This window comes from Polypterus senegalus, chromosome 14 (assembly GCF_016835505.1).
Source record: "Polypterus senegalus isolate Bchr_013 chromosome 14, ASM1683550v1, whole genome shotgun sequence".
NCBI lineage: Eukaryota > Metazoa > Chordata > Cladistia > Polypteriformes > Polypteridae > Polypterus > Polypterus senegalus.
The window spans coordinates 81,194,232-81,221,915 of NC_053167.1; the positions used below are offsets into that span (position 1 = coordinate 81,194,232).

The window sequence follows — 27,684 nt, forward strand, 5'->3', positions numbered from 1 at the left end:
TGAACTCTGGATGATCCATTAAGTAGCCCCAAAGCATCTGTGGTGCTTGTCAGTTTAATAACTGTGGCACTTGCAAACATACACAGCAAATATACAACAGCTTTCGTGTTAAAAATGTACACATAACGCGCATTACTTACCAGTTTTATATGAGTGGCTTCCAATTAGTCTCTCTAATAGCCTTCCATATGTCTGACTTGTCCACACCTAAAACAGAGTGATCAACATATGATTCATATAGCATCACTGGTGAGCAACATTCCAAGCTTTGCTAAATTAAAATAAGAAACAGTGATATATTAAACAGTAATTAGTGTGCAAGCAAGAAAATAATTTACTCTAGGTCTGGCACAGGCTCAAGTGTAAAAAAGGGAACCTGTGACCTTGAAGTTCTACACTCAATTCATTTCCTGTGATGCCAGATATCAGCAGAAGCTATAACATCTGTTATCATGCTTCTAGACCAAGCAAGTTCTGGAATGGCAACAGGAACATACTGGGACTGAGCACGCTGTGGCCCTGTGGTCACCAGGGGCCTCATGCATAATGGTGTGCATAGAATTCGCACTATAATACGACGTAAGCACAAAAGCGGAAATGTGTTTACACAAAAAAAAATCCGGATGCATAAATCTGTGCGTTCGCCCACTTCCATATTCTTCTGCTACATAAATCCCAGTAAGCGTGAAAATGAATGCACGTGCACGTGCCTGCTGCCTGAGAATGCAGTCACAAGTAGACTGCAGAGCTACAGTGTGTCCTTATGTGAAAACAGCAGAGAATTGTGACTGCATTCTCGTACCAATGCTTGCGAACTGAAATGTCTGCATGCACTTTTCCTGGCATTACATGTGTATTTTTTGAGCATGCCCGTGTCGGTAAATAACATTAGATCTGGCTTTTATGTAAGTAACATATAAATGTTAATGTTTTGGGTACATGCACTGTCCTTTGTTTCCTATTTACCTTTATTTATTTACTTTCTTCCTACAGTGTAAAGTCACGAGTGCAGAGCTTCCCATGTACATATACAGAGTACAGCGATGGCAAAAGTGCATTCTTGATCTGATGTAGAATCGTCGTTATGATTTCAGTTTACTCTGTTGTAGTGCATCTATGTGAAAACAGCAGTGTCAAATGCAGGGGGGGGCGTGGTTTGGGGAGTTGGGATCGTGAACGCGGCTGAGAGAATTAAAGAAAAAACGCTAACCTTTACAAGTATCATAAATTACACTGGCTGTTACAGACTGGAATCAAATGTATGTTTTTATTCTAAAATAGTAATAAGAGCAGTTCATTTCTCAAAATGTAGTTGTGCGGGATCAAACTCATGACCTTTTGATTCCCAGACAGCAGCTGATACCGTTACGCCATGGAGGCAGTCATAGTAGATATGTGTCAATGTTACACGCTAACGCAGCTTTTTTTCTGCAGTTATATTTTTGAATGAAAAGGCACTTGTTCTGTTATATTTGTACCTTTTGTGAAAGTGTTTCTTTGATATTTGGACTTTAGGCTTCACACATTATACACTTCATGTCTACATTTTGTCAATTATTACTAAAACATGAAAAGGTTTCTGTTTTAACGATGTGTTTACTGTGCATAGATCATTGTAGACACGGAACACACATGAAATGCAAGTGTTTCAAATAACAATATAGTATTTATAAAAGGTGTCATTCTGCTTGAATTCTCACTCTATAGAACTCTAAGCAACTGACACACACGTAAACAGACTTGAGCTGAGAAAACTGTGCGGGGTGGGGGATGTGATAGTAGGCTGTTTGCTGATTATCCACACATTTATAGGACAAAGGATGCTGACGGAGAGGTGAGAAGCGATTTACGGTGGGATGGATTTTTGAGTTTTTTTCGTAGGCTCTGGTAATTCTAGCGTTAAGCTCAGTGTTCTGTGAAAAGGCAATGGCAAAAGGAAGAGGGAAAATAGAATTTCAGCAAATACCAAGTGGAGGCAAGGAAAAACATATTATTTGTTGATTTAAACAGTGGTATAAACAACAAAAGGAAGCTGATCGAGTGACATAGAGAGTGTCAGAGAAACTTGAAAGCTCAAGTTCACAAAGTTGCACAGTGCCCGAAATAAAAAAGACTTTGTCAGATATCAAAGCCGCCGTGAAAAGACGAGTTATAGCCCACTGTCTGAGTGTCATATGAAAGCTTATTAGGGTACAGATTAAAGAAAAAAAAATAGGGACACAGTGAGAAAAAAGCATGAAATGTCAACTTTAATCTCAAAATTTTCACTTTAATCAGTTTATTTTGTCATTAAAGTAGAACATCATAAACTTCATCTTAAAATTGATTAATTTACTAGTTTCTCAAATCCCATCATAACTAAAGTATAACGTTAAATGCTTTGTTTTGTATTTGATCTTCTATGTGCTCTATGTGTGTGAATCACTACGTGCTTCCGGGCTTTCTTGTCCTCTGACAGGACACAGAATCCATTACATTTGTGATATTACAGCTCTCTGAATAATTAAAATACTGAGATGTATATGTGATATCATTTTCATTATGATAGGAGTTAAAGCATGTTATTAAACATGGGAACACAGTGGCACAGTGATTGTTCATGTCTCATGCAAGATGCTTGCTACGCCATGCGCAACCCTCGATGAAATACTTTATTGTAGCAGTACTGTCTCATGCAAATGTACTAACCTCCAATTCCTGTCCTTACTTTTCTTTCTCCAAATACCCAATCGCCATACAATCAGCTCTGTAATAGACATTAAGCCATCTGTAAGCTTAGAACACCGATTCTTCAAAACTTTTAAGGAACATTGAAATATCTTCATAGTATGTGTTTAACTATTCTATCCATCTATCCTTCCAGTGTCACGTCAGCACCAGCAAGAATACAGCACAAGTCATGAACAATCCGTGAACGGAGCACCAGTGGCTTGCTAGCGCAGCGACACTGTGTCCTCACATGTTTAATTATTAACAATATAGATTACCGTAGATCCCGGAATACAGGCCGACCCGGTATATTAGCCGAACCCCTTCTCTACCTACTAAATTACATGTATTTGCCGATGACCGGTATTTAAGCCGACCCCCTTCTCCAAGCAAAATTTTCTAAATTTCCTTAAAAGTGTCTCTTCGGGTATATTTATAATGTTTATCGGCGAGAATTTGAGACTGCCGGCATTTTTGATGGAAACCAGGAAGTGATTGCGGAGAAGTTTGGTAAAATGAAACCTTTGTGTTGAAACTATATACGCAAATACGGTACATCGGCGGGTGGATTTCCGGAGACTCGTTATAAATTTGATTTAAACTTAAATACACAATACAGTGGACCCTTGACTTACAAACTTAATTCATTCGCAAAGGCTAACCCATAATGCGTTCCGAACCTCCCACTGCAACACTTACTTAACCTTTTCATAATAAAAAAGGGTTGTATAATGTGCATAATTTACCAAAACACCAATAATTTTTCTAATGTACTAACCAAAAAGTTATAAAAAGTGCCTAGCCTACTTCGATTAAGCTAGGAGCATGGCGGCACGCATGGTCGCAGTGGCTCAGGGCTCTCCTTTTTAGTGCACTTTTTTGTTGTTTTTGTACTTTTTTTTGTCCTTGTTTGTGCACGATCAGTTCGGCGAACATCAGCTACACCATTTAGAACCTTATAGACATCGGTGTCCAGAGCCAAACATCTGTTTCGAGTGTTTTTCATCACACGCACAACATCACAGACAACATAGCGAGACCAGCGGGCTCTCCGTGGATTGTTGTCAGATCTAGGAGACGACACAGACGGAGGAGGGAAAGAAAGCAGAAGCGGGGCCGCATATCCGGCGTTATGCTAAAGCTAAAAAACAACCATACAAGCCCTATACAGAACTTTTTTCTGCACTGAAGGAGCTGCTTTTAATCTCATTGTAGATGCGTATAGTGACAATAAAAGGCATTCTATTCTAGAAACAATTTCATACTGTACTCACTATTTAATTTGACATCTTTGGGCTTCAGGAAGGGAGGAGATATTTCCACACAATGTCCATCTTCGTTTCGATTGCGATCGCTTTCTTTTACCTTCTCTTCCTTCCTTAGCAATTATGTGTCTTGCTTGCATGGTCTTAATGAATTATATATACAGTATATAGGTAAATCACTGAGTTGACGGAAATTACATCCACAAACACATGTATCTGGGCTCCGACTGACGCTACTAACGCTCTCGGTTGTTTGTTTACAATCACGCAAGCGGATACACGTGACCGCATCCGTTGGTCGTAAATCAAAACAAAGAATTTCATTTTAAACTTCCCGATAATTTATTATAAATTTTATTAATAAAATCAACAACTAAAACACTTTTTTGAATAAATTCTTTATTTAATTTAAAGTACCGGCATGCAAAGTTACTTCTTCATCTGAAAGATGGCTCTGTGGTTTCGTGATTATTTACTTCCGTATTCATCGGCAAAACCGGCATTGCGCTGGAAATCTTGAATCTGAAACGATACTCGTTGTATAAACCGACCCCCAAACTCCAAGCCAAAAATCTAGGAAGAAATTCTCGGCTTATATAACGGGATCTACGGTATTTAAATGAAGTTAAAGTTTTATCTGTATAATATATTAAACATATTTTGCTGCATTTCATCTTAAACATGATATCGTCAACATATGTAAATACACACTTTATAAAGTGGCTTAGGTTGTGCAATATTATAACTGTATCGCAAGTTTACAGTGAGGTAATTGTACTTACTGTATAAGTACAAACAGTTCTACAAGAAGCACTTGATGGACGGATTGAGTGCATTTAGAGTTCTTGGGATGAAACTGTTTCTGAACCATGAGGAAAGGCTCTGAAGCGTTTGCTGTATGAGAGCAGTTCAATAGACAGCATGGTTGAGGCAGCGTGTGCTTGATGCTGTATACCGATAATTCTCTTTCCAGTCAGCTGCTGTATAGCTGTGATTCATACTCAGATACAGTGATATAAATACTCCGAGTGGTGCATAGAGAGTAATATGGAAAAAGATGATCCAATGTGGCAACCCCTAATGGAGCAGCTGAAAGAAGAAGAAGAAGGTGCAGTGAGAGTAACTGCTAAAGCAGTTATGGTATTTAGAATAGTTTGACCATTCTGTGGATTATTATATTGTTACAGGTTAATTACAATCAGATGCATCAAACTAATAAACAATATGCAGTTAATTTCAGTGTATTTATAAAGTCAGGGATGTGGATCTAAAAAAGAAAGGGTAAACACACAGGAACAGTAGCACTGCTTTGACACTGGGTGTCGCCAGTCTGCAAAACTGAGAGCAGAACTTGCGTACGACAGGGTATGAGCTACCGTGGAAATGTGCATAGCTTTACGCCAAGTTTAGATTTTATACATTGCAATTTGAACGTGGAAACATTCTTACAGAACATTTTTGTGTGTACGCACCATTTATACATGAGGTCCCAGATCTCAGTCCAGTCAAGCATCAGTAAGATGAGTAGAGATCCATCCCTGGATAATTCACAGCAAATATGAAGTCAGCACAAGCCACCTTCTCAGTGCCTCACTTGCAAGACATTTTTGAGCTTGTCCCACAACAACTTTGGACTGTAGTTTCTGCAAATGGTCGATCAGTTTATTATTATGTAAATTAACTTAAAGTAGCTAAGTTATCCTGTGCACATTAACATGTATCTGTATTTTGAAAGTGCTCATGTGATTGTTATCTCCAGATTGTTAATTAAACTAAGTCTATATCCTAAAAATATCTGATGATGGAATAATAGAAAAGGGAATGCTGACATTCTGAAATATATTATTTACGGATGGCACAACCTCATGGTAATGTCAGGTCTCTGTGGTAAACTACCTGGTAATCTTGACTCAAAGTCATCCACTGTGTAATTTTGTAAGTCCAACATGATAGGCAGATATACAATGTATTTTTTTCCATATCCTCTGTCCTTACTAACAACATTGTTTCTATAAAAAATATAACTTAAGGCAAATGTTTAAGTAAAAGCTTATGGAATTCTGAATCACCCAGACAGGTTTCATGTTGCAACACATTAAACATTAATAAGCCAAAACATATTATTCTATAACATTTAATTAATAGACATTTGGAGATTACATTGACCCTATAATTGTATTTCTGATAATAATAATAATAAAAATTATAGTAAAATGAAACAATTTACTCTTATTTTTATATTTTGAATAATCAAAAAAAAGTAATAAATGAATGTGATAAAAAATAGAATAGTGTAAGAAACAAAAGTTGGATTTAAATTTTAAAAAACTATGCTTGGTTTGCTCTGCGTCTCCAACCCTGGACTAGATTAAGTGCTTTCATTAATGGGGTTGTAGGTGCGTCTTTTCTTAGTTTCCAAAATTGAGCAGCTGCTGAGTTGGCAAGGTAGGATCCAGCATGAATCAAACGCGTAACAAAACAAATTCCTCAGTCCAATAAAGATCATTTTAATAGGGTTTTGTTTAATTTAAAAAAGAACAAATCACAAAAATTTTGAAAACGTTATTGCACACACAGAATAAAAGACAAAAAGGGAAAAAATGTTTCTTGTCTGTTTCATTATAATCTTAGCTTTCTCATTGTTAACTTCATTTACTTTCTATATTTAATAGTTACTTTTCTGTTGCAAACTTACATAGACTTCACGTGACTATATTCAGTATGTTCTGTAAGTATGATATAGTTTGAAACTGTTTGCCCCCCATGCCTTAACAACGACAAAGCAGATCATAAACAGAACTAGTCTCTAGTCAGAATCCATCCATCCATCCATCCATTATCCAACCCGCTGTATCCTAACTACAGGGTCACGGGGGTCTGCCGGAGCCAATCCCAGCCAACACAGGGTGCAAGGCAGAAACATATCCCAGGTAGGGCGCCAGACCACCGCAGGGTACACACACACACACACCAAGCACATACTAGGGACAATTTAGGATCGCCAATGCACCTAACCTGCATGTCTTTGGACTGTGGGAGGAAACCGGAGCACCTGGAGGAAACCCACGCAGACACGGGGAGAATATGCAAACTCCACGCTGGGAGGACCCAGGAAGCAAACCAGGGTCTCCTAACTGCAGGGCAGCAGCGCTACCACTGTGCCACCGTGCCACCCTCTAGTCAGAATGACAAAAATAATTTGAATATTTAATTTATAATGTAGCTGGTAGGGGTTATAATTCAACTTTCTCTTGACTATGCAGTAATATATAGGCAAACGTTTTAACATAACTAGGAAAATACGACTATCAATTTAACATAACCTAACTATTAAATGGCACTTACAGGTCTGCTGGTAATTACTGTTAAGGCTGAAGCTTTTATCCAAGGTGACTTACAAGATTCGGCATACTATTGGTTACATTTCCTATTTTATATTTTTCCAGTTGGAGCACAGGAAGTTGAACAGTCTTGCTCATTGTCACACAGTGTCAGTAGTGGAATGTCAGCCCGCATCTTCAGGGTTTGAGGTATGTATATATTTATAAAATACTTTACTATAAACTATAATTTCAATACACACATTAGAAAAGGTGATAATTAAAATATAAAATATAAAAAGATGGCAATGAATTCAAAGTTAAACAAAATTTAAATATAGTCTGTGTTAAACAGATTAGTTTGAAGACTGCTTTTTAAAAAAAGGTAATGATTTAAGATATACAGCAGATGATTTAAAAGGACAACATTCAATAAAACTAAAGGTGGAACTGAGAAAGCCTTGTTACTGCCAGTACACTTGTTAGTCTGCAGAGGAGGTAATGTATGACCTACAGAAATAATATATATATATAGTATAGTATATGCAGGAGGGATCATATAAACGGAGGGCATTAGAAAAATAAATATGTGACTTAACTGGCAGACAGTACAATTTATTTAATGCACTGCTGCTGGGATGCGTTCCCAAGATTTGGTGTAAATCAGTAGAATTCTGAACATGCTGCAGTTGATTTACAGTTGTGTTTGGACGCCTATATAATAAGAAATTATAACAGTTCTAGCTGCAGTACATTATTACAGGATGTGTTAGACATTCAGCATCAGCCTTAAATAATGATGAGCAATGTTTCTCAAATGAAAGAATGATGTTTTAACTAGATGTCTGTGATGATCATTTCGAAGACATCATTTCTTATTCTTTTTCTCCCTTCATTTTATGCCCAGTAGTGCTCTTGTGATTTCAGACAGGCCTGCTGAAAGCAACTTTCCTTTTATTATAAATGATCATTCTATTTATACAAGGTAACATAATAAAAGTTAATTGAAAAGTACAGTTTTCGACAAAAATTTTAATGAAGAGTAGATGAGTCATCATCACATAAGCCTCAGAACATTTTCACCACAATCACAACATAAAACAAAATAACTAAGTTAAGCACTTAGAATATGTCTAAAGTATCCTATTGTAACAATAGAATCATTTTTATAAGTGGCTCTCATGAAATCGTAATGGAACTACATTTGCAATATAAAACAAATCAAACCAAGTAAATGCCATACAAAATAATTGCATTATAAATTGGGAATCTCTTTAATGTTATGAGATAGCACTTATTGCATTATAAATTAAAGGATAATCGCTGAATGAATCAGCTCTAAAAGTGTGTAAAGCGAGTGATTAGCTACATTACCAAATGCAGAAGAGCAGCTGAGCCATAAAGACCACAGCACACTTCAAAAACACAAGTTCTTCACATGGCAACAGAGGCCAAAGCAAAAATATGAAGGTGAAGGTGGTGGAGGAGCAGGAGGGGGAAGAAAATGAAGAAGAAGACAAAAAGGGAATAATAACATTAAACGGGGTTATGTGTTTAAACCTGCTTAATTCAATTCAGAGTTGTGGAATTCTGAGCCTATGCCAGCAGCATTAGGTGCATGAGACAAGTCTAGACAGGTCTGCCAGTTTATCACAGGGACCACTCACTCATATACCCATCATCAATTTAACACACACATCTTTAGGATATGGAAGAAAAACTACAGAATCAGGAGAAAAACCCCTATAGACACCAGTAGAATATTCAAACTTCAAAAAAGGTTTCCACGAGAGAGCAACGTTAATCACCATGCGACTCGAAATGAGAATATGTAAAATTAAAAATGAGAAGAGGACTGTAGTTGAACAAATTGAGGCTAATGAGCATGCGGCACCAATTTTATCCACCTAATTCCTCCAGAATAACATCAGGTTGAATTCTGAATGTCCCTAGAGTCCTATTGTCTACCACAACACTTAGTTGCTTATTCCATTTTTGTAAAATTCTCTGTGTGAAGAAAAACTTCTGAAATTTCCTCTTAAAAAGTTTCCTACAGTGCCCCTGTGGTCTTGCTACTCATTTTAAAGTAACAGTTACGATCCACTGTCCTAATTCCCTTCATAATTTTAAATACTTTAATTACATCTCCTCTTCAACTCCATTTGCTTAAACTGAAAAGGTTCAACTCCTTTAATCTTTCCTCATAACTCACTGTCTGCAGTCCTGGAATCACCTTAGTCGCACTTCTTTAGACCTTTCCTAGCATTGTTATGTCTTTTTTATGGTCTGAATACCAAAACTGCGCTTTACTTCCTTAGGACATTCTAGACATCAAATGGGGTATCCCCCGGGACCTCAAAACTTTACCTCTCAATTTTGAATTCTTTTACAATAGGGACTTAAAATATATTAAAAGCTATTATATCCCATGGGTATTGACACTGCTTTGCCACAAACGTTTTTCTGGAGTGGCTAAGTAATGTGACAAGTTCGGTGGTGTGGGGATTCTGTAATAAGCAGAATGATTTATGACAGGCTATTAAGATATGAGGAATAATGTGTTTAATTCGTTGGAATGAGACATGTACTATTACATTTTTGTGGATGTTACCTTGATAAAGAGGATGGCTGATCATTCCCACTCTTTTCTTATTTATCTGGTGACTTCATGCTGAAAAAAACAGCACTGAAACCTTCTGCACAGTGCTTGACCTGAGAAATCAATCCAATAATCATATGACAGCTATGCCTGCTGGTGTAGGCCATTGCATGTTTCATAGCAGAATGCAGCAAGCACTTTGGAGCAACTTTTGTAACTTCACAAAGTATATCCATGGCTAATTGTCTATTAACGATTTCAACTGCTTATCAGTATTTTGGGTAATTTGATAGGCTTACACAATAGGCACATCTAATTCAAACCACTGTGAAAAGCAGGTAATTTTACACTGAAACAGGCAAAGTGGACTCGGATGCTGAATATGCCACTAAATGTGCTGATGCGCAATAGCTGTCCTCACAACCACGCTTCTAGTGATTAATGTGCACGCATGCTATCTGCTTCTGCGCTCCAATGCTTTGCTAATTGCAGGTCTTCCAATGACACTACTAGGGCGCCAAAGTGCCCAAATCTGGGGCAGTAATCTAGGAGCTGCATTCTTTGAGTGATTTTTCCAGATGCTGTTGCTGTGACCTATCTCCATATTGTACAGACTCTCTAAATCAATGACTCAGGCTCAGTCTGCTTGTATAGTTTTCCATTCTGTCAGTCCTGAGATGCCTCACTTACAAAGTTTCTCAGTATATCCAATACATATATGCTTGCTTGTGCTCATGAAGACTGGTCCAAAGATGTCTTTAGACATATCTAGACCTTTTTCTTCACAAAGACTGTAGCTCTCTATTACCTCATTGCTAAGGTAAATGAGGTAATGGAGCACAACCTTCCAGTTTCATGTCTCAAAATGCATCAAATAGTCTCATGGGTCATGATCTTTTAGTAGAGCTTAGGCTGTTACTAATGGAAAACTGTGGCTTGGACATTTTTTCATTTGCTCTGCTGTAGCACAGAAAATGTGGTATGCAGTTTTATTCATTAGCCATTATACATGGATTCAAACTAGTCTTTAAAAAAACTGTGACAGAACTTTGCCTCATGCTGTACACTTATAAAATATATCCAGTCATATTTAATAGCGGCCTGCAGGTGCATCACAATGACAAAGCCATTAGTTAGGAAAAATGGCCGCTGTCTTTCCGCTGCAGACAGTTAACACCCTCTTTAACAAATCCACAGTCACCTCCACTCCAAAACCTTTACTGTCAATACATCAGGGCCACACACACTTGTGCAGTCAGGCCATGCATGTGTTTATTGTTATTTTTAATGTTTTTATTGCAATTTTATTAATGAGACTAAGAACTCTTCTGTATTGTTGTGCTGCATTTGTGTAAATGTCAGATGTAGACATGTTCATGCGATCTAATTGAAGAGCAAGGGGCTGTGGTAACTTCTCATTGATTTTGTACATAAAAAATAAGGTGAAATCTCTCAAAATCCAAAAGCATTACAATGAACAATTAGGTCCGATCTTCGGATAATAAATCTTCACTTCATTGACTTTGCTTTTTGGTTGAGCTCCGTAAGAAACATTCCCAATCGATCTACTCTTGCATGTCTCACAGTTATGATTTCAGTTTTTTGTGCTCACGCCTCTGCCATCTGTAAAATATAATCAACAGCAAGGCACCCACTTTTTACTATAAATTATTCTTGATGATCATACATAATACCTTGGAAAGGGAGAAATCAATCCTGCTTTGCCTTTTTAAACACTGGTGCTGCAGAGAATTCTGTGGCTATGTCTTCATCACAAATACTGTGAAGGTAATTACTTAAATGTACAAGACTTGTTTCTGTGAAGGTAAAAGATGTTATACCTACAGGCTAATGGATGTGTGAAAAGAAGAACAACACCTTCTTTAACTCAAGTCTTAGAACTGGAAGCATTTATTTTATTTTTATTTGTACCCCTATTTAACCAGGAAGTCCCATTGAGATTAAAATCTCTTTTACAAGCAAGAGATACTTGGCCAAAGTAGCAGCCGTACTCACTCACAACATGTCAAAGTACAACATATACCATGTAATATACAACTTACGTTCAATGTAAGCATATCTATCTACTATATATATATATATATATATATATATATATATATATATATATATATATATATAAAATCCTAAGCCTAAAAGTGCAACGATTTTGTGCAACGATTTTATGTGATGTTTTTATGTCGTTTTTTTTGTCACGCTTTAAATCTGGCTTATTTTAAAACCTACATATATATGTTTGGTACCATTCTTATCAGAATTTATCGAACTTTAATGTGATGTTGTTAGATTTTCAGATTTGTAATCTGTTTTTAAATTATAAACTAAAAAATATCAAAAACTCACGTCTCATGAGACAAGACTTAACCAAGTGTGCCAGGAGATCTAACCACACCCCGGGGCCGGAAATAAAAGATAAAGAGTAGGACAGCTGCTATACAGGCTTTTAAATCTATCAAAGCGCTGCATGAGACGCAGATGACGCACAGCAGCAGCAGTAGCAGCAGCAGCAGAAGCAGCAATCCAGCAGCTAATCGAGCAAAGAGGAGGTAAAAAAAAGCTGTATTTGTTTCCCATTGTATCACCATTTAAGAGGGGGTTTCAGGGGAGCAACCATGTCTCCTTGGGGTGCATTCAGCCTCCCTCTTCACAACACAAGCGGCAGACTGGCTGCAACTGATGGTTGGGTGCCAAAGGCGCTGCAGGGCTTGCCCTCCTAGTATAATATAACATATGGCACATAAAATATAATATACAATCTCCACAATTAGACAACTATTGTACATAAACATACTAACCCCTTAAGAAAACTACTACATGTCTCCTTTACTAAATTCTTTATGATACCCTTAAATTCATCAATGGAAATTAATGTATTTAATTTTAAATCTTTCTGCAAATTATTTCATGCCCATTGTGCATAATAAGAAACTACAGTTTTTCCCAGATCAGTCAAAATCCAGTAAAATGCAACCACTTGGAAGACCATAACTGGTAACTTACAAAACTAAGACAGAATAGCTTACTAAGATAAACTGGAAGTTTACCAAAATCACTTTTTAGATCAAAATATACCAATGTTGTTGTTGTTGTGAGTGGTCAGTGATGTCCAACCCACCCAATCATGAAGAATGCAATGATGAGTAAGAGACTTTGCATTTATAATCAAACGCAGAGATATCCTGTATGGGACACTGAATTAAGGCTCTGTAAGACAGAGGAGGATGCACGCATATACAATATGTCACTGTAATCAATCACAAGCAAAAAAGTAGCTTCCACAAGTATTTTTTTGCATTAAAAGTAAAGCAAGATCTATTTCTAAAGTAAAAACCAATCTTCACTTCCAGTTTCCTAACTAATGCAGCTATATGTACTTTAAATAAAAGTTTATCATCTATCCGTATTCCCAGATACTTCTATGAAGACACCCTTTCAATAGTTTTACCATCGAAAGTGAAAATCTGAAAATCATTTAAGTGAATTAGCCAAAAGAGTTATTTTAAAATTCCCCTGGCTAAAATGTGCATAATCACATTAATATTTATAATCAAGGTGAAATACTTGCTTGAGTGATGGCTTTAAAAAATCCAAAAAAAGTAAACATTTGTTGCATTTTACTTGCATAATGTAAAAAAAAAAGCAACTTACGAGTTAATGAATTTGTGTTTAAATTTTTACCTTAGCACTGCTTTGCCAGATAGACATTTAAATGTTCATTCCACTTGTGAAACAAAATACATACTGTAGATTATTAAAAATGTCAGTAACAAATCAGAAGTTGCATATTGGGATTGGAAATCTGGCTAAAATGTAATAAATGAATGTCATGAAACACCGTATTAAGTTATTCAAAAGAATTCTTTCATATTTTAATGATAAATTCTTAAGATACAGCAGTATTCTGTTTTAGGGGCTTCCAGGGTATTGTAAAGCTGTGCACTCATCAGAAACAGCATCGTCTACTAAAATAATCACTTGCTCTTGTCTTTTATTTACACTCCTATAGTATGTTTTTACATGGTACATTTATTAATGAGCTTTTTTACCTGTAATGACTAAACTAGCATGCGGATTTCGTTACAATCTGTCTCACCACTGCTTCAGATGATTGTTATGAGACCCTTTGAAAAGCTGATAACACCAGTGACAAATAGGACTGAGGATACCCTGAGATTTCTGTGCCTTCTGCTTAATCAATGGATTTGTATCAGGACATTTCCGATCAGGTGTACATAAGGATGTAAAGATGTAGTAGACTTTGTGAGCTTCTTTTTTCAGGTTATACTGTTGGCAACTGAGCACACATCAAGACATGCTGGATAAAGAATGTCTACCTATTCAAAGCACAAAAAAGAAGGCAGCTACAACTAAAGAAATTGGAGGATAAGATCTGAAATGGAAGACCAACTCTATATCAAATGTCAGACTTGGTAGGCACACAAAACATACCACAAACCTCCATTCTTACTGATCCATTCTTCTCTGCACTAAAAATACAGATCAACATACTGCAAAACACTGAGACATGGCAAGTTTCTTATGGGCACCATCTTATGAGTATACTGGAGTAGAAGTAATAGAGTGGAACAGTTACTTCCCACATCTCAGACATAATTGAACCCACTCATTCCTAGCTTCAAATCAAGAGTGCATGTACTTCCTTTCACAGGAATTCCCTTATAATCTTATAATCAGAAAACCACAATATCATCCGTCTGTTCATACTTCCCTTCTTCTTTCACTCTTCCTTATCTCCTCAAGCAAGAGTTGTCCTCTTCCAACAGTGTTGCCAGATCTGCAGTTGGGGTATTTTTGATTTGAATCCTTAGGAATAAAGGGCTTTCACAGGTTCCAGCTTCTAAATTCAATGCAGTATTTTGACCTGTTTTTCATCCAAACCGCATTGTTACCATGTTTTTCATCCATCCGACATCCTTTCTCTGCTATTCACACTTGTATATGTATTTTTTCCATATAAAATCTCTGAGGGAGACTTGCCCCATTATGTGATGGTATATACCTATTCTATCACTCTCAAATATCTCCAAAGAGGATGTCTCCCACAACCGGGCTTTCTATGGTATGTACAGAATCCTTCGCTATTGCTGCTGCCACCTGCTTCCTGGTGTATCACTTTGGCCATGTCAGGAGCAATTTGTGGGCAATTACGCTACTTTTAAGCTGTCCTTGGGCTTTACATTTTTTCAATGGCCTGGCAACCCTATCTTTCACCTGACTCCAACCTTGAGAGTGAGATAAGGTGGCCTGTTTTATATACCAGAAAGCACTTCTTGGCCAGGCAATGCCCTCTGATGGCCCCTGAGGAACCCAACAGGGCCTTGTTATCGAACCGAACTACACATCCCATGTAGCCCTGTTTGTGATCAAACTGGGGGCAGCCTAGGAGAACACTGTCAACTAACATACTGGGGGAATACAGTGGTGTGAAAAACTATTTGCCCCCTTCCTGATTTCTTATTCTTTTGCATGTTTGTCACACAAAATGTTTCTGATCATCAAACACATTTAACCATTAGTCAAATATAACACAAGTAAACACAAAATGCAGTTTTTTAATGATGGTTTTTATTATTTAGGGAGAAAAAAAAATCCAAACCTACATGGCCCTGTGTGAAAAAGTAATTGCCCCCTGAACCTAATAACTGGTTGGGCCACCCTTAGCAGCAATAACTGCAATCAAGCGTTTGCAATAACTTGCAATGAGTCTTTTACAGCGCTCTGGAGGAATTTTGGCCCACTCATCTTTGCAGAATTGTTGTAATTCAGCTTTATTTGAGGGTTTTCTAGCATGAACCGCCTTTTTAAGGTCATGCCATTGCATCTCAATTGGATTCAGGTCAGGACTTTGACTAGGCCACTCCAAAGTCTTCATTTTGTTTTTCTTCAGCCATTCAGAGGTGGATTTGCTGGTGTGTTTTGTCCTGTTGCAGCACCCAAGATTGCTTCAGCTTGAGTTGACGAACAGATGGCCGGACATTCTCCTTCAGGATTTTTTGGTAGACAGTAAAATTCATGGTTCCATCTATCACAGCAAGCCTTCCAGGTCCTGAAGCAGCAAAACAACCCCAGACCATCACACTACCACCACCATATTTTACTGTTGGTATGATGTTCTTTTTCTGAAATGCTGTGTTCCTTTTACGCCAGATGTAACGGGACATTTGCCTTCCAAAAAGTTCAACTTTTGTCTCATCAGTCCACAAGGTCCATCCATCCAATTTCTAACCCGCCAAATCCGAATACAGGGTCACGGGGGTCTGCTGGAGCCAATCCCAGCCAACACAGGGCACAAGGCAGGAACCAATCCTGGGCAGGGTGCCAACCCACCGTAGGACACACACAAACACACCCACACACACTAGGGCCAATTTAGAATCGCCAATCCACCTAACCTGCATGTCTTTGGATTGTGGGAGGAAACCGAGCGCCCGGAGGAAACCCACGCAGACACGGGGAGAACATGCAAACTCCACACAGGGAGGACCCGGGAAGCGAACCCGGGTCTCCTAACTGCGAGGCAACAGCGCTACCACTGCGCCACCGTGCCGCCCAGTCCACAAGGTATTTTCCCAAAAGTCTTAGCAATCATTGAGATGTTTCTTAGCAAAATTGAGACAAGCCCTAATGTTCTTTTTGCTTAACAGTGGTTTGCGTCTTGGAAATCTGCCATGCAGGCCATTTTTGCCCAGTCTCTTTCTTATGGTGGAGTCGTGAACACTGACCTTAATTGAGGCAAGTGAGGCCTGCAATTCTTTAGACGTTGTCCTGGGGTCTTTTGTGACCTCTCGGATGAGTCGTCTCTGCGCTCTTGGGATAATTTTCGTCGGCTGGCCACTCCTGGGAAGGTTCACCACTGTTCCATGTTTTTGCCATTTGTGGATAATGGCTCTCACTGTGGTTCGCTGGAGTCCCAAAGCTTTAGAAATGGCTTTATAACCTTTACCAGACTGATAGATCTCAATTACTTCTGTTCTCATTTGTTCCTGAATTTCTTTGGATCTTGGCATGATGTCTAGCTTTTGAGGTGCTTTTGGTCTACTTCTCTGTGTCAGGCAGCTCCTATTTAAGTGATTTCTTGATTGAAACAGGTGTGGCAGTAATCAGGCCTGGGGGTGGCTCTGGAAATTGAACTCAGGTGTGATACACCACAGTTAGGTTATTTTTTAACAAGGGGGCAATTACTTTTTCACACAGGGCCATGTAGGTTTGGATTTTTTTTCATTTCATCATTTAAAAACTGCATTTTGTGTTTACTTGTGTTATATTTGACTAATGATTAAATGTGTTTGATGATCAGAAACATTTTGTGTGACAAACATGCAAAAGAATAAGAAATCAGGAAGGGGGCAAATACTTTTTCACACCACTGTAACTGTTCTTTACATGTAATATCCCCCAGTCAATTTTCTCATCCCAACTTGGAAAGGGAACCAGAACAGTTGGGATGCTCATCCATCTAAGCCTCCTGGCAGGGTAAGGAGCCACCCTCTATCCCACTTGGGATTCCAATTCATCCACTGTTTACAATGGGCTCTCACAATTGGAGCCTCAAACTATTTCTCATGTTGTGTGTCCTTCCTTTTATGATAATTTCAGCTGTTATTGAACATGGTAAGGAAGACTACCTTACTGCAACATTTAAAGTTGATTCATTAGAATTAATACAATACAATACAATACAATTTATTTTTGTATAGCCCAAAATCACACAAGAAGTGCCGCAATGGGCTTTAATAGGCCCTGCATCTTGACAGCCCCCCAGCCTTGACTCTCTAAGAAGAGAGGGAGAAACTACCAAAAAACCCTTGTAGGGAAAAAATGGAAGAAACCTTGGGAAAGGAAGTTCAAAAAGAGACCCCTTTCCAGGTAGGTTGGGCGTGCAGTGGGTGTCAAAAGGAAGGGGGTCAACACAATACAATACACAGAACAGAACAAATCCTCAATACAGTATAAAAATTAAAAAGTACAAATGCAGAATTTAACAGTAGATGATATCACATAATATGATTTGGATTTGTTTAGACTCCTGGAGACATCAGCCATCAAGCTGCCTCCCCCATTTGACCAATCCACAGCTGAAACAGCCAGCCAATCTGATGAAAGGACCCCTCTGCCACACGATTCCTGCAATCCTCCATCAGAGATGACTTTACCTTAGGCAGGCAAAACAACTTGGCAGGTAAACCGTGGCACCAAGTGCCACATTTGAGTACCGAGAAGAGAAACAGAATAGGTGAGGATTAGTATCCAATTATAACTATCATGTTATATGTTATGTTATGTTTTAGTGCTAATGACTAACATCAGAGATGCAGTCTGTACAGTTAATCAGAAGCTCTATGCTAAACTGAAGCCGGGATTTAAAAGCTGAGACCGAAGGTGCATCTCTTATAGTAGCAGGCAGACCATTCCACAGTTTAGGGGCCCTGTAACTAAAAGCTCGACCTCCCACTGTTATTTTATTAATCCTTGGAATCATAATCAGACCGGCATCTTGAGATCTTAATGTGCGCTCTGGTTTGTAAGTCACGATAAATTCAGACAAGTAAGCCGGACCTTGACCATTTAATGCTTTATACGTTAAAAGGAGAATTTTGAAATCTGCCCTAAATTTAACCGGGAGCCAGTGTAAGGATTTAAGAACTAGAGTTATGTGTTCGTATTTTCTTGTTCTTGTAATAATTCTTGCAGCAGCATTTTGGATTAACTGGAGGCTGTATAAAGAACAGTTTGAACATCCAGTGAACACCACATTGCAGTAGTCAATCCTACTAGAGATAAATGCATGAATTAATTTCTCAGAATTCTGTTTATTTAGAAAGCGCCTTAATTTCTCAACATTTTTTGGATGGAAGAAACATGATTTGGACAACTTTGTAATATGCGCTATAAATGACATGCTAGAGTCAAAGATAACTCCTAGATTGTGGGCTGATTCAGTAAAATCAATGGTGATTCCAACTGAATTAAATGATGACAAAATATTGTGATCAGCGTCAGTCCCTCAAACAATTAACATCTCTGTTTTATCTGTGCTTAAAGACAAGTAGTTCTCATCCATCCACTCCTTTAATTCACTAACACAACTAATTAAATACAACATTGGAGAAACTTCATTTGATTTAAATGAAAGGCATAACTGGGTGTCATCTGCATACAAATGAAAATTAACATTATGTTTCCTAATGACAGATCCCAGTGGAAGCATGTAAAGTGAAAACAGTAAAGGTCCCAGTACTGAGCCCTGTGGGACACCATATCTCACTTCTATGTATAATGATGGAGTACTGTCAGCACATTTCTGTACATATTGGAATCAATTTGATAAATAAAAAATAAACCAACTGAGCACGGGGCCTGTAAGCCCAACATCATTTTCTAGCCTGTGCAGTAAAATAGAATAGTCAATGGTGTCAAATGCTGCACTTAAGTCTAACAACATAATTACAGTGGAGTTTCCTTCATCAGAGGATATCAGAATGTCATTTACAACCCGTGTTAGTGCAGTTTCTGTACTATGACCAGTGCGAAAACCAGACTGGAATTTCTCAAATAAATTGTAATGCGTAAGGTGTGACAGAAGCTGACTGGCGACTACTTTTCTAGTATTTTAGAAGGAAAGGGTAAATTTTAAATAGGTCTATAATTATTTAGTATGTGTGGTTCTAGGTTTGACTTTTTAAGTAATGGTTTAGTGACTGACACTTTTAGTGCATCAGGTACTGCGCCATGCAGTAATGAACTATTGATAATATTTAGAATAGAATTTAGAATGCACGTTTTACTAGTTTTGTTGGCACTGGTCTAGGGAACAAGTAGTGGGCTTCATTTTAGAAATTAAAGTTAAGACTTCCTGCTCAGTTACAGGATTAAAATTACTAAAGTGCTGAATTCAATGTGAGACAAGGGCTGATAAGCTAGTATTTGGTTTGTACTATGATGCTGAGATCTGGGATCTTATATTTTAATTTTCTCACTGCAGAAGTTCATAAAGTCTGTACTGCTAATAGCTGTTGGTATGTTGCACTGTAGATCTGAATTTCCATTTGTTAATTTAGCGACTGTTCTAAACAGTACTCAAGGATTTTATTATTGCTATCTATTATTGTAGAATAGTATTCTGAGTGAGCTTTCAACACTCTAATTTAGAAGCTCGAGTGTTTTCATTAAACCAGGGTAAATTAAGGGGAAGTTCAAGTAAGAGAGAAGACAAATAATATTTAAAGAAAGTTGTGAAATTGACAATTTGACAAACTTTGACAACTTTTAAAAAGTAACTGAATAACGTCACTATTAGCTAAACGACAAGCCTGATGGACTGAATAGTCTCCACTCATTTGTTAACATCTTATGTTCTTAAAGAGAAGTAGACAACAAACTGCCATTTGTTTTGGTGAGAATACTATGCTTTTACTCCTGTCTTGATGCTGCTCTGTGCAGTTACAGCAGATCTATAAAGACAACTTTTTTGCTGGTAAGATTCCATGTCATTTTATTTTGCCAAAAACATTCAGTCTGCTAACAAATCACAGTGATAACTCCTTTCTCTTGTCTGAAAAAGACAAATAAGGCTTCTGGGAAATTAGAGTAACATGCTTTGATCCTTGTCAATTTGTCATGAAAGAGGTAAAAAAAAAGGTGTCCATTCATTACTGTCAATTTAAAGTCACAGAAAGGTAATTTAAATGAGCAACATTAAGCCACGTAATCTTTGAAAAATAGGTGGCCAACCTTGAGCCAAGGCTCCAAAATGCAAGGGGGGCTTAACAGCCAAAGAATAGCACACAGAGTACCAAGAAAATATACCTTTAAAGCCTACCTTAGAAGATACCAACTAGAATCTTTTAGTGAATCTATCTGTGGTGACAACAAGCTTACCTTTCTCACACCCAATCCATTTTTGTGTCTTCTTCTTTATTTCCCACTTTTGATTTTACCTATTGCCCTAAATTTATTGAGCTATGATAGGAAGTTTGTACTAACTTCCATGCTCTCTATAACTCTTTTTATTTGCTCTGTTTTTTAAAGGTCTAGATACACCAAACGGCTCCTGGGCTGCTTTAATCAATCTGTAACTAAGAAGTACACTTTAATTCAATTCAGTTTTCTGCAATCCTGCTAATTTAGATTCTATGACAAGTGGAGAGCAGATATGGATTTTTCAGTGGGTCGCTCTGTTTTGGTCATCCTGTTGGGCCACAGGCTATGAAGCAGAGTGAGCAAACAAATAAATAAGAAAGAGCAAGAGAAAGAGAGGTCATGAGTGGCACACGGTGCATTCTCAGTGGCCCACTCCAGTCACATGAACCTACTAATCCCATCATTCTACCCTTAGTGCCTACGCAGTAAAACAAATAATAAAGGAGGCCAAGACATAGATGAGTGGAGAGATAAAGAAAATAGCTTCTAAAACTGCAAGGGGCAGCTGGTAAAATAAGGGAATAAAATCAGTCCAATAAAAGGCTGCAAAGTATAGGAAAATTGGAAGTTTATTTGGACTTTCTCAGAGTGAGCCACTGCCTTGGGGTTAGAGTGTAGAGGTGGTCAGCTCAGTAGCCTGTTTGCTATGACTACTTATGATGCTGTGCAAGTCAGGACTTTTCATAAGAGCACTGAGATTAAAAGACATTTGGAATGATTTATGAAGCCGGGACTGCAGTGTTGAAGGCTAAACTGAAAGTATGGGAAGATGAAGTAAACATCCAGTGTTACACAAGGCAACGTCATAGTTAACGGACTTCTAATTTTTCTTCCCTCTAGTTTAATGTAACCTGTTATGTTGTTTCATACTTTATTTGAGATTTAGCATCACTGTAAAACACACACAAGGAGCAAAGTTAATATTAGGTAGCCAGCAGTGTACTTAAATTAAAAGAGGTCTCAAACCTAACTTCATTTATCTGTTTTTGTGAAGGTTCAGTCAAGAGCACGTTTGCAGAGCAGCACAGCAGAGCTAGTGAGATGTAGGACGACAAAGCAGCTGTGGAGGTGTCAGAGAGCCAGTAGGACAAGACAGCCTCTGCAGGCAGGGAGAGTCAGGGAGGCAGTTCAGCTTCTGCAGAGCATCTGACTTTATGTTAGTCGGTGTCCTGTACCAGTGGTTCTTAAGTTCAGTCCTCGGACCCCCTGTGGCTGCAGATTGTTGTTTCAACTAGATACACAATCAGTGAAACTCTTTTCCTTTTGTTTGATGTCATTGTTTAATTAGTGGACCTTTTTTTCACCTCTTATTTTGTATTCAGAAAAAGTCAGTAGAATTTTACATTCATGAAAAATGCGTATTTTAAATGCGTAACTCCATTATTTCCTTTATTAATTCACTTTTTCTAGGAAGTTTGCAGACAACTGGGCAAAAAAAAAACTGAATGCTAAAGGACGGCAGCTTTTTCACTGTTACACTTTATGTTCATTAGGACATGATGTCTTAAATAACTGGAAAATTAAAGAGAAAAATACTAAAAATTAAAAGAATTAATTCCTAGTCATGTAACATATATAAATTCATGTTTCATCAAGTATAAATGTATTAGTATAAAGTCTGTTTATTATTTCTGGACTCACAAAAAAAGACTTTTTGTTTAATTAAAGTATGAGTTCAGTTAGAAGAAGATATTAGCTGGGACAAAAACTTGTGAGGAACTGACAACCATTCTACTATATTAAACTTTTTAGTTTAGTTTAATAAAGAATGGACATGTACATGGGGTTGCAGGGTAGGTTTGTGTCTAGCTGTTTTGGTGGGCTAATCTTAACAAAAGTCCAGGGTCAGTTTTTGATTCCCTGTCCATCCTAGATGGAGTGGTGTCTACTATGCCTTGCTGCCCTTTTTATTATAGCATCTTTCATGATAACATTAGTAAAAAGCTTTTTCATGACCTTTAAAACACTATGTACTGATTGTTTCCATTTAAGTATTGATAACCTCACATAAGGTTAAATTTCCTCAGGATAACACAACTCATCAGAAATTGCAATTGAGTGTGCAATATTGTGGAGTTAAGTTACCAAACTATGTTGCATCCTTGGGGTGTGAGAATTAAATTCAAATTTTCACTTTCTTGACATAATTTGCTGCTGGCTTTAAAATAAATTAAGCTATAAAACATCACCTCATGGTACCATAGTGGGAGACCAGGGTGCATTTCATTTTAGAGCAATGGCCTGAAGGACAAAAGAAGACAAAGGAAATAAATATGGTATCTTGCCTGATGTCAGGGAGTGAGTCACTTTCCTACAGGAATGGTTCTTAATCAGGGAATTACAGGTTCTTCTAAGACAAGTCTGACAGTTAAACAGTGTATTATCAATAGCACTGTTTATAGGGCATTGGAAATACCTTATTGCACACAGAATGCTGGCCGTAGGTCTTTCAGGGAACAAATGTACAACCCCAAATCTGAAAAAGTTGATAAAATACTGAAAATGCTAATAGAAACAAAAAACAGTGATTTGTAAATTTACTTTGACATGTAGTCAAACAATATAAAGACAAGGTATTTAACATTTTACATAATCATTTGCATTGATTTTTAAAGATATGAGTTTATTCTGAAATGGATGCCTGCAACATGTTCCAAAAAGGCTAGGACAGGGATAGATTAGGACTAATAACAATGTGACAAGTTGAAATAACAGAGTAATGAGGAACACCTACAGTATAGTATACTTTACAAGGAGCCGTAAAGAAAGGCCCAGTCCTTTTAACAGCTAGGATGGGTCGAAGGGCACCAATTTGCCAACAGATGCATCAATGAATTATCCAATACTTTGAGAACAACGCTTCTCAAACAATAAAATTTTGGGCATTTCACTCTCTATAGTGCACAATATAATTAAAAGGTTCAAGGAATCCAATCAAATCTTGATGCATAAAGGGCAAGCCTGGAAACCTCTGATGCTTCAGATATCAGTGTCTTAAAACTGTTATGCGTCTTGTAATGGATATCATAACATGGGATTGGGAATACTTCAGTAACAGTTGCCAGTAAACACCATTTGTAGCTGCATCCACAGATGCATGTTAAACGTTTACTATGTAAAGCAGAAACCATACATCAACACCATCCAGAAGTGCTGCTGACTATGACTCGTCTGAAATAGAAAGTAGCAAAGCAGAATCGTGTTTTGTGGTCCGACAGGTCAATATTTCAAATGGCCATTGGAAAAAACAGACAGGCCAAAGAGAAAAAGTTCAATTCAAGCTGTTTAAAGCATTAGGTCCAAAAACCAGCATATGTCATTGTATGGGGTTTATCAATTCCAATAGCAGAGTAAAATTGCACATCTTTTGGGGACCATTAGTGCAAAAATAGATGAATACATTTTGGAGCAACACATGCTGTCAACCAGGCACCATCTTTTCCAGGGATGTTCCTACATTTTAACAGCAGGACAATTCCAAACTGCATTCTACATGGCTGTGTAAGTAGAGAGTATGGGTATTCAATTGATCTGCCTCCAATCCTGGCCTGTCTTGGAGTGAGAATACATGGTAAATTATGAAGTGCAAAGCAGAGCAATGAAAGCCTTATACAATTGTGCAGCTGAAGACCTGCATAATGAAGGAAAAAGGGGACTTCTACTTATTAAACTCCACTGTGAATAAATGACAGGAAATTCTGCTACCTAAACTGAACCAACTTGTGTCGTCAGTGCCAAAATGCTTAATAAGCATTATTAAAAAAAATGATGAGGTTACACACTGTGAACACTCAAGTCTCCCAACTTTTTGGAGCATTTTGCATTCATCAGAATTGACATTCAAAAAGCAATTCACATCGCATGGGTGAAACATCAAATTTGTTTTTCTACTGTTTTCAGTATTGTACATGGTGAATAGAATTTGGAAATCTCTCCTTTTTGTTTTCAACATTAACATTCCCCATACTGTCTTCATTTTTTGGGATAGTATGGGATTGAGATTGTTGGAATGCCAGAACCTATAAAATTATTTATGACAATTAGGCCTCCTAAATTCATTTGTTTATTATTTCAACAACTGGCACTGTTTGATATTATTACATACTGTAGTTACCAAAGTTCATGATTTTCATCGTAATGCCCATTTCTCTTCCTCCTTACCATAAAGTCGCATTGCAATGGCCTTTCGTCAAAGCTATCTTTATATATAATACACTACCGTGGCTGTTTGTTTGTCTGTCCAGGATTTTAAATTACCTGTAGCTCGCAAACTGTTTGATCGATTGACCTGAAATTTGGTACACATATACTATGTGACATCTACTATCCGCTTTCGGGATGATGATTGACCTTCCAGGTTGTTCCTGCTTTTATTTTTATTTTATTTTATGGTAGAATCAACTCTCAGCAGTGGTTAGCAGGGCGGCAGTGTAGTGCATGCGTGCATCCCTACCACCTTCTCCATCACTTCCCCTACCTCTTCATACCTTAAATCATTCTTGAGGCAGATTGAACACTTAAGTGCCAGCTTAAGTGAAAAATTAAGAAAAACGTACTAAGTAATTTCAACACAAACACTGACGTAATCAGTTTTAACGTGAAAAGATGCTGATGAAAGTAGAGAAGAAGCGGGCCGCTAGGGTGTAGAAAAGAAGAGCTGCTCAGGAAGCAGCAAGTGCATCAACCTCTGAGCAAACGTATGCTAAACGTACAGAGAAAGAGAATGAAAACCATGAATGCTCAAGTCATGTGTATTCACTGCACGTTATCGTGCAGTGTGCCGTTACTGGTACATAAAATAATTGTAATATAAATTACATTTAATACACTTTTCAACTAAGTATTGTTATTTAAGATTTTTTTTATTTAGATTATTTTCCAACACAATAAACATACCCAGTAAACTTTGCAGTTAGGACTGATAATTCACAGCTCCAATTAAGTATCACAGTGTTACTGAGTAGGAATTCCAGCCCATATACTGTGGTGTCTCCATGTTCTCCTAGTTATTGACCGGGGTTTCTATAAATATTCTAGTTTTCCTTCCAAAGACGTGCAGAATTAATTAAGTGGCAACTGTAATGTGAGTAAGAGTGTTCTGCAATGGATTCTGAGGCTGTTTGACATCAATACTAACAAATGCACCAAAACCATGCCAACCAAAAAGAACAATGTTACTTATCTATATACTGTATATAATTCACTAAGGCAAGACGACCATGGAAAGCACGCGGGAAGGGGCGTGGATTCACTAAGCGACGACAAGTTAGACACCTATCGCGCACGCAGGAAGGAGCCACGCCCACCAACTCCAAGACCATTGGATACGACGACAACTCGCAGAGCCACGCCCACCAACTCAGACGCGACAACACAGAAAAAATGGCGTCATTTATATTCGTCTGTCGTAGAGGCAACATGCAGCTCCGACCCACGTTGTCTGTTAATAGAGGTATGTTTCTCACGGAGGTGAATCGCCATATGCAGCGTGTAAAACGATTTGCGAGTGGTATCCCATGGGATCCTTAAAACATTCCTTTACAACTGAGGTTAAAACACAATAAAGTAAGCAGTCTTTAAAAAATGAGTTTTCAGTTACGACGCACGACCACGTGCACCCTGGCAAACTGTTTTACACGCTACATACAGCAAATCGCATCCGCGACAAACATGCGTCTTCTTAGATGCTCCTGCACTTTGTACACACCCCCCTCCCACCTCGCTACTACCGTGGTCGGGTGTCTTGGTGGATTATATATAGAAAGGCAGCCAAAACCGCACAGAGCAATGAAAAGTCTACGTGAGTCACAAGTGCATCTGGACTGTACAAAGACGACAACAACTCGAGTGACGAGTTGAAGGTGGGCACATGAGCAAGCAGTGCATACTGAACGAGAAATCAGCAGACTAGCATCACGGAGGGAGCTGAGTGGATGTCCTTCTCCTCTCCTCCCATTCCACCCTTCGCGCCACACGGACAATTGTGTGTTGGTTCGTTCCGTGCATTGGTTAAAACCCAATGAAGGAAGCAGTCTTTAAAAACCAATAAGCCATGTGCCTCTGTTACATTACCGTCTCACCTGCTTCACCAATGCAGGCCCCGCAACAGGGCAGCCAACCGGGTAACCAAAGTCTTTGGGTTCAGGGAGGAGTATGGTTACAAAGCTGAAACTTAAAGTAATTGACGGAAGGGCACCACCAGGTGTGAAGCCTTTCGCTTCATTTGACTCAACACAGGAAACCTCACCCGGCCCGGACACGGAGAGGATTGACAGATTGATAGCTCTTTCTCGATTCTGTGGGTGGTGGTGCATGGCAGTTCTTAGTTGGTGGAGCGATTTGGCTAGTTATTTCCGAAAACGAATGAGACTCCCACCTGCCAAATAGTTACACGACCCAACAGCGGTCGGTGTCCAAATTCTTAGACGGACAAGTGGCTTTCAGCCACGTGAGATTGAGCATTAACAGGTCTGTGATGCACTTGTATGTCTGGTACTGCACGCGCGCTACACTGAATGGATCAACGTGTGTCTACCCGGCGCGGGGAGCTGTGCGTAAGCCGTTGAACCCCATTCGTGATGGAGACCGTGACTTGCAATTGTTCCCCACGAACAAGAAACAACGTGGAAATCGACTGAGGCGGTGTTTGGAAAATTAACAGTCAACGTGACTCACAGGTGCGTGTGGACTGTACACAGACGAAAGCGACTCAGGTAGGGAGTTGGGGGCGGGCACATAAGCGGGCAGTGCGTACTGAACGAGCGCCGTTCAACCCTTCGCTTTGGAAGGAGAAGGCGCGACTGCGCTCCTCCGGTTTTCAGTCACGGAC

General features: G+C 38.4%; 1 protein-coding gene across 1 annotated transcript in view; it reads right to left on the reverse strand.

Moving 5' to 3' along the window:
* LOC120514855 (BMP/retinoic acid-inducible neural-specific protein 3-like) overlaps nucleotides 1-27,684 on the reverse strand; it is a 323,313-nt gene that overhangs the window by 252,941 nt on the left and 42,688 nt on the right. Inside the window, exon 2 of the mRNA XM_039735464.1 lies at nucleotides 141-207. The gene's annotated coding sequence lies outside the window, so the exon portion shown is untranslated. The remainder of the gene's footprint in view (nucleotides 1-140; nucleotides 208-27,684) is intronic.